The sequence below is a fragment of the Suricata suricatta genome, chromosome 4 (assembly GCF_006229205.1).
Source record: "Suricata suricatta isolate VVHF042 chromosome 4, meerkat_22Aug2017_6uvM2_HiC, whole genome shotgun sequence".
In the NCBI taxonomy this organism is placed as follows: domain Eukaryota; kingdom Metazoa; phylum Chordata; class Mammalia; order Carnivora; family Herpestidae; genus Suricata; species Suricata suricatta.
Window position 1 is genome coordinate 61,064,218 of NC_043703.1, and position 10,329 is coordinate 61,074,546.

Below are 10,329 nucleotides of genomic sequence, written 5' to 3' on the forward strand. Positions count from 1 at the left end.
CGCCCCATCCCATCTCACCGGCATGCCCACAGCCAGAGGTCATGGGCATCCGTGAGGGCTGGAGTCTTAACAACACAGCAGACAGAGTTCCTAGTCCCCTAGCAAGGTTTGCAAACTGCCGAAGTGACCCTGGGCGCTCTGCTCTGGGAGGTAAAAGCAGGCACATAAGAAGCAGACGGTTGGGGTGGGGCAGGGGGAGGACAGACCCATGAACCGTGGGAAGGGAGTCTGGAGCCGCTGGCTTGGGTTTGAATCCTGACCCTACCGCTTCCTGGCTGGGTGCCTCTGGACAGTAAATTATCTCATCTATCTCAGCTTCCTCATTTGCAAGATACAGGTAACAATAGTGCCTCCCTCCCAGCCTGGTTGGGAGGATGAACTGAGCTAATATTTGCAAGCACACAGGCCACTGCCCAGCATGGAGTAAGTCCTGTGTAAGTGTTTCTTAACTAAATAATCCACCTGTGGAGGAAGCCGAGGGTCTCTGTGCGGTAAACCTAGTGGCTGGAGACCCTGCAGGGGCTGATCCTGGGTTGCTTGATGGCACGAGCAATGGGCTCCGTCCACGAGGTTCACTCCTCGCTGGGACCTTCTGGTATGAAGTCAGGAAGGTAGGATGGAGGCAAAGCCGGCGGTGGGACTGCTCCACCCACTAAAAGCAGAGTGGGGCAGAGTGGGGCACCGCGGGCTGTGTTGGAAAAAAACTTCATGAGCTGTCCCATCACTGCGATATTTTATTCATTCATTCTTTGCTGCCTTTTTTCTTGCAAGCAACGTCTCTGCCCCTTTTCCTTAGTTTCCGTTTTGACTCATGGCTTCCTCTCCTGTGCTTTGATTTCTACCCCTTCACTTTATTCTTGGTTTCAGAGGGAAAGAAAAAAAATCACTCACATGGTGTCCAGCAATGTCAAGGTGTAGGGGTATGTCAGCTGATGTCTCCAGTATCAGGGAGATACTGATGGTGGCAAATTGACTTGGGCCAGGGGTTGGCCTAAGCCTTGCATCCTTGACTGGATGGATGGGACGCTCAGGTCCTGGGAAGAGACACCACAGTGATGCGTGCTAACAACTTCTGGAGAGAATGATGCTTAAAACAGAACAGCCAGTTTCTTAAAGTACAATGAGAAATGTAACCATGCTCACCCTCCTCGTAGGCAAAGTGTATGAGAATGAGCCTCCAGAAGATTCCAGCTCCAGGCTGTGGAGGCAGCCCCGACATTCAGGTCTCGCAGCTGACGCCTCTCACCTTATGGAGCAAAGACAAGCTGTCCCAGTTGTGCTCAGTCCAAATACTTGACCCACACAATCCATGAGCGTGGGGCACCTGGGTGGCAGTTTGTTGTGCATCTGACTTCAGCTTAGATTATGATCTCATGGTTTGTGAGTTCAAGCCCCACATCGGGCTCACTGCTATCAGTACAGAGACCCCTTTGGATCCTCTGTCCCCCCATCTCTCTCTGCCTCTCCCCTGCTCATGCTTTCTCTCTAAAAAATGAATAAACATTAAAAAAAAAAAAGAATCCATGAGCATGATAACACAGGTGTTGTTTTAAGCCATGAAGTTAGTTTCTTTTTTATAGGTTAGTTTACTTATTTTGCAGAAAGAGTGACTAGGACACTGTTTGCCATTGGCCGCACCTGTGTTTGCCTCTGTCAACTTCCTTCTCCTGTTTCCATCGCTGACCAAGCCTTCTTATTATTGACATATTTGTAACTTTTTTCAAAAATACTATTACTGTAACAATAGAGGTCTAAAATATAAGTCACCTGAACAAAACTTTTTTCTTCATTTTCCCAGACTTGGCATTTAGATCCATGTAATAGGATGTAAAGAACTAACATCCCTCCAGCAAAACTGTCTTCCTCTGCAGACCAGCACAGGTTCATGCTAAGGACAGAATTATTCAGTGACTAAATATTCATGAATTATTCAATGAATAAATATTCAGTTATTTAAAGACTTTATTCAAAGGGTCTTTGCAGTGGGCGTGGGTACCACTGAAATGGGGTCTAGCATGGGGGGAGAGAGATTGAACTCAACTCTGCAAGTGTGAATTTATAGCCAAGGACTGGGATGGGGGTTGGAGGATGGAAGATTACCAAAAGGGAACATCAGCGATGGGGGGGCGGGGGGGTGCTTTTGCTAAGCTGACCTAACAGGATTGGCTGAAGTTAGGCCAGATGACCAGACATCACCTGGAGATGGTGGGGGTGAGGAACCTGATCAGCTATTGAGGTGATCAGATATCGAGTGTGGAGTTTCTGGTTAAACTGATTTATCAGGATTTCTGCTAAAACTGGACAATGCACAGAGGAACACAGAAGTCCAAAAGTCAGACCCAGCTGAAAAATTACTCAGAGGAGCTTGAGTAGAGAGGGTTTGGTCAAGGAGAGAATGTTTGTCATTCATAAGCTTAAAAAAAAAATTATATATATATACATATAGATAGATAGATACATATATCTATACTAGAGGTACAATTAAATCTTGCTCTCCTGAGATGTATTTTCACTTTATGGCTGACTTTGAATGCTGTTGATGTTGATCCATTCCGTATTAAATACGTATTACTTACCTAATTTCCAAGTTACTGTCGGTGGTGGCAGGCACCCAAACTTCTTTTCCACCTGTACTCTTTTTCTCTTCTTTCTTTCTTTTTTCTTTCATTATTACTTTTTCCCCAGGATACGTTTGTCAATCATATAGTCTAGGACATGGGGGATTAGTAAAACCCCAAATAGCTAGGTGACTTGAGATATGGACTGAGCCTAATAAAAGATTCGTATAGTCTAAGAGTCTAGAAGACTAGAGTTCCCCAACAATGCACCTTCTTGCTTCTGGAGTCTTCATCAGCACCAATCCATTCTGTTTCCTGAGTCAGATTTTAAATTGCACTTAGGTCCTTGGGTCTACCAATTCTCTCATCTTCTGCTCACTCTCCCTGAGGTCTTCTGTCTCTGTTTCTGCCTCTTTTCTCCACCATTAGGGCCTTTCCCTCAGGCACAGAGTCAAGGACAGTCCATGTGAGCGCTGCAAAGATGACCTTTCAGAGATTTTCGTTTTATTTTTTTACTGAGAGAGCATCTTTAATTTTGTCAAAGACTGTCCAGGAGACACAAGGCTGGAGTTAGAATGAGACCGGTGAGGCAGGGTCGTATAAATGCAGGGCTGGATCTACCCAAAAGCATGGTAATCTGTTCATTGTGGAGTTTTTGCAACGATCCTGCTTTTTCAAAAAACATTACTAAAAAAGACTTTTGTCTTGATTACTGAGTTTGGGGCACCCCTTAAAGTTTGCCCCCAAGGCAAGTACCTTACTCACCCGTCCCTGACAGGACTACAGGCCTGTTTCCTCGTGGGTTCATTCTCCTTCCAGCTCTTGTTTGGGAGAGAAGGCGCAGACTCACCGCGCCGGTCCCAGCCGCGGCCAGCCTTGCTGAGCCACTGCTTTTGCTTCTTCACTCCTGCTCCCCTGCATTGTCACCTTTCTCTCACCCTCCTATAGGGCTGCCCCGTGAAAATACCGGGACATCTGGTGATGTCTGCACCTAGAGCAGGAAATGAAGGGCTCAAGTAGCCAACTGGACAAAAATCCAGCACACGTGCCTCTCAGCATGGATACAGGTAAGTGAAATGGTTTCTTGTTCTTTCCACGAATTATCAGAGCAATGATTTCAACATTCCTATTCGGACCAGGGTCCAGAAGTGGCATTTCACTGTGACTTGCACAAAAGGATGGCATCAGATGCATTCTTTAAAATTTTTTTTAAATTTATTTAATTTTTTAAATTATTTTAATGTTTACTCTTATTTTTTTTAGTAAAGTTTATTGTCACATTGGTTTCCATACCACAGCCAGTACTCATCCCAACAAGTGCCCTCCTCTATGCCCATCACCCATTTCCTCCTCTCCACCACCCCCCATCAACCCTCAGTTTGTTCTCAGTATTTAAGAGTCTCTTATGATTTGCCTCCCTCCCTCTCCTTAAAGATTTTTTCCCTTCCTTTCCCCCATGGTCTTCTGTTAAGTTTCTCCTGTTCCACATATGAGTGCAAACATATGGTATCTGTCCTTCTCTGCCGGACTTATTTCATTTAGCATAACACCCTCGAGTTCCAACCACTTTGCTACAAATGGCCAGATTTCATTCTTTCTCATGGCCATGTAGTATCCCATTGTATATATAAACCGCATCTTCTTGATCCATTTGTCAGTTGTGGATGCATCCTTTTATTAAAGCCAGTAATGTGTGCCCCATTCATCCCCTTCCCCAAATGCCTCTATCCCTTCCAGTGGGAATGGGGGTCAGAATTTCAAGGGTGATGAATGGTCTGCTGGGAGGGATGAGGTTATCTGCTTTCCCATTCATTGTTTAAAATAAAAACTGAAATATTTTTAAACATGACAAATTATTCTTTTACCATAATAGTTGTATTGAAGCAGCAGTATCAAAAATGATGCCCTCCATTTTGCTGATTGTACGCTCTCAATCTGCACTTGTTATTATGGTTCATATGTGACCTATAATTTAAACTTAACAAAGTTTCAAAGGAAAAGCTAACAAAATGGCAGGTTTCTCTGATATTATGGATATATGCATATATATAGGAACCTTCCTTCCTTCTTTCCTCCCTCCCTTCCTTCCCTCCTTCCCCCATTTCCCTCTTTTCTCCCCCACTCCAGTGTTAAATATTGAAAATCATTTGCTAGGGTGCCTGGGTGGCTCAGTTAGGTAAATGTCTGACTTCAGATCAGGTCACGATCTCACAGTTTGTGAATTCAAGTCCCACAATAGACTCTGTGCTGTCAGTGAGGAGCCTGCTTGGGATTCTCTGTCTCCTTCTCTTTCTGCCCCTCCCCCATGCATACCCTATGTTTCTCTTCCTCAAAATAAATATATAAACATTTAAAAAATAAATACTGAAAGTCATTTGGGGTTGGCCTTTTAGCCATTTATAGCAATGTATTACACCCATCCTAATGAGCCAGATACAGTTTTGTATACATTTCAAATACTGATAAGTCTGGTTTAGTAATGATAATCTAAGGGCTTTTTTTTTTTTTTTTTTTTTTGCCAGATTAAGCATAAAGACTACCTTCTTTCTAGATGTCTCTGGGCATTGAACAGTGCTGGTTTCTACTGCACAGACAGAAAGCATATTTGGATAGACTGCCATATAGTAGAAAGCACATCAGAACATCAAAGTTCCTCTTTCTGGGACATGTTTTGACTATAGCTTAATTCGCCCTCTAAAGGAACTTAAAATAGACTCTTTACCTATAGTATATATTTGACAATGCTTTGAATTTTAATGTGAGCCTGTGCAATGGAGACACAACTGAACCTGGCAGCATATTAATGCCACTGATAGCACATTTTATTTATAGAATTTACCCTCTCCCCAGCTCTCAGTTAGAAGCCCATACACAGTAATTAAACCATTATAAAAACACAATAGGATATACCATAATAGAACTATCCTGCTGTCAAGGCACACAGAGCAGGAAAATCAGGATAACACAAAGGAACACAATACATCCAATTTGGTCCTGCTGCGGGAATGCCACTAACCAGTATCCTCCAAAGGATAAGCAGGCGGAAGAGTTATTTCCACAGACAACTGGAGATTGAGTCTTCATTCTTCAGAAAACAGCAAAGCAAGCAGCAAGCTAATCAATCAACCAGCAAGTTGATCGGTGAGGAGCAAGGGTCTGTAGCATATGAGGAATATAAGGTGCCCTCTCTGTGCTCATGATGCTTGCAGTTGCCTGGGAAGTAAAGGCTTAAAACGAAAAATACAGTGTAATGGTGGTTCAAGATCTATCATGGGAAGAATGGGATTGAACAAATCATATAGACAGCATGTTATATAAATCCAAAGGAAGCCCAGGTGATTATGCCCCAGACATGCTGGGGAGGCGTCTACTCCAGGAAGCTTGAGATGAGCCTAAAGGAATGCTGAAATCCTGCATAGCAAGGCAGGAGAAAGGAAACGTGTAAAAAGGAAAGGTGTTAGGAAGCCAGATGTTCAAGAAGATATTCACATTCAAATAGCTGGTGTAGGAGTTCATAAAATAAAATATCAGACAACTAAACTGCGGATATACTGTCTTTTCTTTAAAATCGAACAATGATAAAATATAGTAAAAATGTAGACAGAAGATGTATATACAATATGATCCAATCCATAAAAGAAATTCATGTGTAGCAGAGAAAAATGACTGGAAGGAAATATGTCAGATGTTACCTTTTTAATGGGAAATAGGAATGTGGGTGATTTTTGTTTTTAATTTGCACTTTTCTGTGTTTTCCAACTCCTAATCTTACCAATAGAACTTTGACAATGAAGCAAAAAACAAAGGGAGACCAAAAAACTCTCAAAGTGTATTTTTAATGGCCTCTCTCTACAAATTTTACATTCCACCATTCATTCATTCGTTGACTAATGGGTAGAGTGTGTTAAAATGATGTTTATAAACTACATGTAAGGATTGAATTGTTTCTTCCCAAATTCATACAGTGAAGCCCTGCCCCCTACTGAGACTGTATTTGGAGATGAGGCCTTGAAAGAGGTAATTAAGGTTAAATGAGGTTGTAAGGGTAGGATCCTAATCTATAGGAACGGTGTCCTAAGAAGAGGAGGAGACATCCAAGATGTGCACACACAAGGAAAAGTAACATGAGGACATAGTGAGAAGGTGGCCGTCTGCAAATCAAGGAGAAGAAGCCTCAGGAGAAACCGAACCTGCCAACACCTTGATCTTGGACTCCCAGCCTCCACTGTGGAGAAAGTAACTGTGAGAAAAGCAAACATCTGTTGTTTAAGCCACTCAGTCTGTGGTATTTTGTTATGGAAGCCCTAGAAAATGAATATACCATGTTTACATAACTTACATGGATAATATAATTTGTCTGCCTATGGTTTTACTATAAAATTAACATTAAACTTACTCATGACATTTCCCTATCAGAGTGAAACTTCCATACCAGTTACGCCTTCTACTCTTAGTCTTATGTATTTATTTATTTAATTTTGCTGAGCACAACCACAACATTGGCCATAGGTCAACACCTGAAGAAACTACAGATTATATGAGACACAGAGGATAACCTCTGCAGCACCAATATAAATATAAACAAATATAAATGCAACAGTATAAAGGAGCATCGATGGGCATGGCTGGTTGCCTAAACAGGCAATCCAGGTAGGAGATCCAATTCGCTTCTTTTCTTATATATGTGGCTCCATCCAACTCTTCATTCCAGACTGAACTATTCTCTCAACTCTGCGTGTGCTCCATGGTCAGCCCTCTCTGGGAACTGCCCTCTATGAAGACTGCCTCCTCCCCCAAGGACTGTACCCTTCCTGGAGGCAGCCTCCATCAAATGATTAATAGATAAATGGAGGCAGACAAAGATCTGACCCCTCTTGTCCCAACTGGGGACATCTCTGAAAGTGTAGCCCAGCTCCAGAGCTCACCGTGCTGAGACCTTTGCCATGTCCACAGTCCAATATTACCCTCCAGCCAATCCTACTTTCTTCGTTCCCAATAGGTATTAACCCAGAGACCACACCCCTAATACATTTCCTGTTTGCTAAGCCCTAGTGCAGAGTTCTAGGGAAGTGACCTACAATATTTCTCAGTTTATCCACACCATCACTTCCTGCCCCAAATCCAGACTGCTTATCTCTGTAATCTCAAGGCAATTAATTACCTGCATATCAGGATCATGAACCACCCAGTGAGGCATCTGTAATGCACTAAGGTAGCTTGTCAGGACTTATGGTGAGCAGATTTTTTTTTTTCTGATTTGAATTCCTAGTGAAACTGTTGTTCATTACTGGGATTAGGTCATGAAAGTTCAGCTCCATCTCCCTTTTCCACCAGGTAGTTTTGTCCTTATCCAGCCTTAGGAGTTTGAAATGGGGAGTCTAGGTCTCCCTCAGTCCTAAGCAATATATCTCTATTAGAACCTTAGAATATTAAATGTCAAAGCTAGAGAGCACTTTAGAAATTATCTAACTCTAAAATGGCCAGGGAGTTTTAATACATGTTGTGATTGGACTAATTAGTAGGGACTGTTGGAGAGCTGCCGTGAAGATTCTGAGGATGGCTAGGGCTCCTTTGCAGAGTGCTGTAGTTGCTTATGGATTTCGGGTGTGGATGTGGGCGGGGGGCTGGTGGCAATCACTTCACTGACATATTTGATAGCTCTACTCTCTTTTTTTTCACTGGAGATGAAACTGACCCAAGGTCAGACCTGCCCAAGGTTATGTGGCTGGTTACAGGAATTTGAACCACAGCCAATATGACTCAACTAACAGTCCAGAATCCTACATCCCATGGATGCTGTATTTAGCCTCTCTGGCTAAACCTCCTCTGCTCCAGCCCCTGGTCTACTTGAGCACATGAGTCTTGGGCCAGATCCCAGTCCCCCCTTCCTTCTTGGCTGCCTTCTATTGCCATATGTGAGCATGATTCTCTGGGCCAAATTCCTATGAGTAGTTTCTGTTTCCTCTCTGTCTCTTATAGTTAAGCCCAACAAAGTTCTAGCACTTCAGGGTGGGTAAACTTGGTAACAGATTAATGCTCTGCCTCTGATCTGCCTCCCATCTCAACCATTCATTTATTCATTAAAATATGTTTTAGGTACTTGCCATTGGAAATATTAAAATTCCTACCAAAAAGTCCACGAACACCTTTGAGCAGTGACTCAAATGTGTCATAAGACCCATTCTGCCCTGCAGTGGACATTCCCCCGCACTCCCTCCTGCTAACAGCATCCTGTTTTTCACTAGGGGATTTATTCTTCCTTCCCCTTCCACATGGTGTTATTGGAGCTGTCAATCACACCAACACATGATCTGGCTATACAGGTGGATATATAGTCAAAACCTGGCTGTGATAGTTAAATAATGCCACCCCCCCCTTTTCCAAAAGATGGGGATGCTCTATTCTCAGAAATGGGGTATGTTTTGGGTACTCATTGTCATCTACATATGAGTAGGCTCTTTAATATGTATTACCATTACATGCAAATAGAATTAGGGTTGTGGACTTTAGGATGCTGAGATTACCCTGGATTATCTAGATGGGTCCAGTGTGATCATATGGGCCTTACAAGTGGCCTCTAGAAGCTGAGAGTGAATGCTAGGTGAGGAAAGACACAAGAAACAGGGATTGTAATCTGGCAAGCATAGGGAATAATTTCTAGCAACAGACTGAATGAGAAAGAAAATGGATGCTCCCCTAGAGCCTACAGAAAGGAATGTATCCTTCTAACACCTTTCTAACACCTTGGTTTTAGTCTAATGGGACCTCTGTGGGCTTCTGAGCTACAGAACCATACGTTAATACATATGTCCTTTTTCAAGCCACTGGGTGTGGCAACAGAAAATGAAAACACTGGTCAAATATTCTGGCCACAGTGATTGGCCCACAGATGGGCATGTGATTCTAGCTGAGTTAATCAGAGTCCTTCCCCCAAGATTCCGAGAAGTCCTTTCTCTCGATTATAGCTATGAGCATGTGTGGCCCCAAGCCTGCTGGGAGCATGGCCCCTGCCAAGTGGAGAAGCTGATGAGAACTGGGCCAACACACAGGCAGAAGCTGAGGTGGGAGTCACTGCAGGTCCGGACAGGGTTCCTCTCCAGCTAGGCTTGAGGCCAACTCCGCCCCTGCCCTTCCCTGTTGCATAAGCCAATTAACTCCTTCTTTGGTTCACATTCATTTCAGCTGGCTTTCTGCTACTTGTCATTGAAAGACTTCTGATTAAATCGTTTTCCTCAAAATACCAATTCCTGGTCTTCCATACTTAAAGTCACTTCTTGGGCTAACACTTCTCTAGAAAGAACCCAATGAATGCATATATCCCTGGGAGTGTTGGCACATGAACAGAAATGAGTGATGACAGAGCTCAGAGGAAATAGTACACACACTAGGGGTTTTGATAGACGAGGGGACTGGGAAAGATCTTGATCATGGGGGAAACAGACCAGGGAGGTGTGGGACAGGGTGTGGTGTCCAGTGAGAGTGAGTATGCTGGAGGCAAACCACATCGATCTGAAACAGTGGGAGACACATGGGGGTTACAGAGGAGAAGGGAGATAACCTTTCTGGAATCTGCTCAGTGCTCTCCACTTAGCCAAGATTTTCAGTTATCCTCGGCTGTCTTGACAGTTTCCATAATCTGTTCCAGTTCCGGGTTAGCAGCAGACCCCGCCCAAAGGAAGGAGGGCACCTGTTCCTGGGCATGGCCCCTGGGCCGGCAGTGCTCCCCTACATCGAGTGCCTCGGTACCCCTTGGGTTAACCTGCCTAAGCAG

The 10,329-nt window shown here is 43.6% G+C and overlaps 1 long non-coding RNA gene across 1 annotated transcript; it reads right to left on the reverse strand.

The window, feature by feature from the left end:
- Window positions 1-716: 716 nt before the first annotated feature.
- On the reverse strand, window positions 717-1,303 carry LOC115290795. Its single transcript, XR_003908203.1, has 2 exons — window positions 1,144-1,303; window positions 717-1,034 (listed from the first exon to the last, which is right to left on the reverse strand). It is a non-coding gene; the product is annotated as an uncharacterized LOC115290795 (long non-coding RNA).
- Window positions 1,304-10,329: the final 9,026 nt, after the last annotated feature.